General features: G+C 42.9%; 1 pseudogene; it reads right to left on the reverse strand.

Moving 5' to 3' along the window:
- Positions 1 to 2,631: 2,631 nt before the first annotated feature.
- Positions 2,632 to 3,563, reverse strand: LOC119923162 (annotated as a pseudogene).
- Between the last annotated feature and the right edge of the window lie 1,113 nt (positions 3,564 to 4,676).

Genomic DNA, 4,676 nt, shown 5'->3' on the forward strand with positions numbered 1-4,676 from the left:
CCTTTTTATATTCAAGATGAAAAAGTATTTGGACTTTTCCTCACAGAATATCTCCCCAATCCATTTTCAGGAGAAAGAACTCTGCTGGTTAGGATGTTGCTTTTGCTCCTTAAAATTCAGTCAGAGAATGGCTAGGAGAGATCGGGAGCCTTTACCTAGGAAGAAATAATAAGGAAAATGAAAGAGAGATTAAATACATAGTACTGTTAGGCTACTTAGAAGTAGGTGCAAAAACTGAACCTTACTGTAAATTTCCAAGGGAAATTTACCTCACGTCTCCTTAAAAAGAAAGAATAAAATATTTTAGGATGAGGTTACCTGATTTAGAACAGTTCACTCTCCTGATTATTGGGATTGGGTTTATATTCCATATGAGGTTTGGCATTAGTTTAAGAGAGACAAGAAAATTCTTGCACATCCTTGAGCGGTGTGAGTCCGAAGGAGATCTGGAAAAGAAGTGGTGCTGCACCTTTTGAAAATGGTGGTATAGTCTGTGCTCGTGGGCTCAAACCCAGGTTGATATTTTTCATAGACTTCACCTACCTACTTGTGGGAGCTCCCCATCTGGCAAGCATCCAGCCAGGCAGAGCTGCAGTTTCAGACATCAGCAGAATCCGAGTCTACGGGAAGTCGAGGAGGGCAGCGTGGCTCAGTGGAAAGAGCCCGGGCTTGGGAGTCAGAGTTCATGAGTTCTAATCCCGGCTCCGCCACTTGTCAGCTGTGTGACTTTGGGCAAGTCCCCTCTCTGAGCCTCAGTTACCTCATCGTTAAAATGGGGATTAAGACTTTGAGCCCCATGTGGGTCAACCTCATCACCTTGTATCCTCCCCAGTGCTTAGAACAGTGCTTCGCACATAGTAAGTGCTTTACAAATGCCATCATTATTATTTTCTAGACTGTGAGCCCGCCCGTTGTTCGGCAGGGACCGTCTCTACATGTTGCAGACTTGTATTTCCCAAGCGCTTAGTACAGTGCTCTGCACACAGTAAGAGCTCAATAAATACGATTGAATGAATGAATGAATGAACCTCTGGTCGCTTGACTCCCAGACCAGTACTCGTTCCACTAAGTCATGTGTGCTGCTTCTCATATAAAATGAAAATACATGATCCCTGCCCTCAAGGAGCCAAGTAATAGAGTATATAAGATTTGAGATACTTCACCAGGTAATATCTCATATAGAAAAATATGTGATGCTGTCATTGGTAGTGACACACGCCATCTCTTGCTCTGATAGGGCTACCCGAAGGTCATCATTAAGCCTCTTGCAGGTATTTTAATTATCCAGAAGATGGACATCAAACCATCTGGACAATTTAACTAACATTTTTGGTACCTTATGATATTGCTAAACTAAATTTGGATTGGATTTGGAGAAGTAGCTTCGTCTAGTAGAAAGACCACAGGCCTGGGAGTCAGAAGACATGAGTTCTAATCTTGCCTCTGACACTTGTTTGCTATGTGACCTTGGACAAGTGGCTTAACTTCATGGTGCCTTAGTTTCCTCAACTGTAAAATGGGGGTTAAATACCTGCTCTCACTCCTACTTGGACTCTGAGCCTGATGTGGGACAGAAACTGTCCAACCAGATTACCTTGTGTCACTCCAGGGCTCAATGCAGCACTTGGCACATAGTAAGAGCTTAACAAATACCACAGTTTTCATTATTTTCATTATTCTTCTAATTATTATTATTGTGTTTAATGATGGTCAGGTAAGCATTTTACATCATGTATAACAACAATAATCTGAATAGTTTTCAGGTTTCACTGTCAATGTGTAATATTGTCCATCAGGAGCTCTGTTTGTGTTGGAGTATATTCAAGATGAGCTTTGTTTCATCTGAAAGTGGGTGGCTATTTTAGTGATTAAAAAGCTGATGCAGGGCCCACTTGAGCAGGCTTGGGCCATTCTTACTGATTTTCCCAAGTCCAGGTGTTTCCTAAGGTTTTCCTCCCTCTTTCCTCACAGAATGCTGGCTCTGCTGCATCAAGTCTATCCAAATCCCAATAATAATCGCTCTTCTCCTTCATGGATAAAGTCATTACAATGTCACCCTGGACATATTGATTTCGCATATTGAGTATATAATCCTGAGTGTTCTCCAATTTACCAAAATTATGTGTTTTCCCTTCTATTCTTCCCTTAAGAGGATTCCAATTACCATTAGAAAGTACTATAATGAGAAGGAAGACAAACACATACAGGAAATGACATTCATTGTTCTGACAATTCAGAATACATTAAAACTTTCAAGTACGGTTCTTTCAGAAGAGATTACACCACAGTGATTTTCCTTTAAAGCATCTGAAGAACCCGCTGGTTCCTTCCTTCTCCCACTGAAAATAACAGAAGCGGCGTGTCTCAGTGGAAAGAGCCTGGGCTTTGGAGTCAGAGGTCATGGGTTCAAATCCCGGCTCTGCCACTTGTCAGCTGTGTGACTTTGGGCAAGTCACTTAACTTCTCTGGGCCTCAGCTCCCTCATTTGTAAAATGGGGATGCAGACTGTGAGCCCCCTGTGGGACAACCTCATCACCTTGTAACCTCCCCAGCGCTTAGAACAGTGCTTTGCACATAGTGAGCGCTTAATAAACGCTATCATTATTATTATTATAATTCCCAGAAAGTGATTCACTTCTCTCTTGAGATCACTATTTGGCTCCATAACTTCCTCATGGCATTTTTCACCTCTGCATTTCTCACGGTGTAGATCAAGGAGTTTAACATGGGAGTAATGAAAACATAGAATACGGCCCCTGCTTTATCCACTGGGAAAGTGGAGACTGGCCTCATTTGGTGAAGATACAGGGAACAAAGAACAGCATAACGACTGCGTTGTGAGAGCCACATGTGGAGAAGGCTTTGTGCCTTCCCTCCAAACTATACCTTTTTAGGGAGTTCTAGATGACCACGTTGGAGACAACCAACATGAGGAAACAGATAGTGCAGATCTGCCATTGGCAGCTACCGATAGGCCCATGACGTAGATGTCTGTGCAAGCGAGTTCCAAGAAAGGATTCATGTCACAGAGAAAGTTTTGATCAATGACATTGGGACTACAGAAGGGCAGCCGGAATAGGACAGAGAATCTGAGTCACTGAATGAAAGAAGCCCATTAACCAGGCCGCCCCCACCAGTAGGGTACACACCTGCCAGTTCATGATGATCAAATAGTGCAGGGGCTTTCAGATGGCCACGTAACAGTCATAGGCCATCACAATGAGAAGGATGACCTCTGTCCCTCCAAAGAAGTGTGATACAAAGAGCTGGACCATACAGCCATTATAGGAGATGACTTTCCTGGCAGACAGGCTGTCTGAAATCATTCTGGGTGTGATGGAAGAAGAGTAGAAGGTGTCCCTGAAAGATAAGTGCGAGAGGAAGTAGTAGTACAAAGAGGAGATGAGTTTATGGCTGGCCTTGATGCTTATGACCACAAGGAGGTTTCCTAAAAGAGTTACCAGGTAGATGACTAGGAACAAAACAAATAAAAATTTCTGCTACTCTGGATTCTGAGTAAATCCCAAGAGAATTAATTCGGTCACATTGTTCCTTTTTTCCATTGATTCAGTGTTGGTGATGAACACACCGGTGAGCATGCACAACAGAGAACAGGTTTACCTAAAAAGGTAAGGATAATTGAATTTCCTTAGCACCATTTCTGTTCCATGGAACACAACATACTGTATTTTTACCACCTAATGTTTCACTCATTCTTAAAACACCTTGGTCCCATATGACAGAAAGAAAAATCAAGCCAAGTGACTTGTATTATACCCCACCTTCAGCCAAGGGTAGCCAATCCATTAGTAGTATTTACTGAGTGCATACTCTGTGCAGAGTTCTGAACCTAAGTGCTTAGACATGCTGAATCTAGTATTCTTTCCACTTTGTTCAGAGCTTGTCAACCAGCGAGGCTAGTACAACTGGTAGCATTTCACTTGGATTTTCACCCTTTATTCACCCCTCACTAAGCCCCACAGAAGTTATGTACCTAACTTTAATTAATTTATTTATAATTAATGTTGGTTTCCCCCTCTTGATTGTAAGCTCAATGTGAGCAGAGAACATGTCGACAAACTCTGTTGTATTGAATTTTCCTAAGCACTTAGTACAGTGCTTGTGGAGCAGTGTGGCCTAGTGGAAAGACCACGGGCTTGGGAGTTAGAGGTCGTGGGTTCTAATCCCGGCCCCGACACTTGTCAGTGTGTGACCTTGGGCAAGTCACTTAAGTCCTCTGTGCCTCAGTTCCCCCATCTGTAAAATGGGGATATATGTTGGCATTTGTTAAGCACTTACAATGTGCCAAGCACTGTTCTTAGCGCTGAGGGAGATACAAGGTAATCAGGTTGTCCCACGTGGGCTCACATTATTAATCCCCATTTTACAGATGAGGTAATTGAAGCACAGAGAAGATAAGTGACTTGCCCAAAGTCACAAAGCTGACAAGTGCCAGAGCTGGGATTAGAACCCATGACGTCTGACTCCCAAGCCCGTGCCCTTTCCACTGAGCCACGCTGCTTCTCTAGCCATATGGGACAACCACAGTGCTTGGCACAAATTAAGCGCAAAACAAATACCATCATCATCATCATAATCATTATCAGTGCTCTACAGCCATTAAGTGCTCAATAAATGTGATTGATTGACTGGAGCACCCAACAATAGCCATCTTG

Source organism: Tachyglossus aculeatus, unplaced genomic scaffold (assembly GCF_015852505.1).
Source record: "Tachyglossus aculeatus isolate mTacAcu1 unplaced genomic scaffold, mTacAcu1.pri scaffold_151_arrow_ctg1, whole genome shotgun sequence".
In the NCBI taxonomy this organism is placed as follows: Eukaryota; Metazoa; Chordata; class Mammalia; order Monotremata; family Tachyglossidae; genus Tachyglossus; species Tachyglossus aculeatus.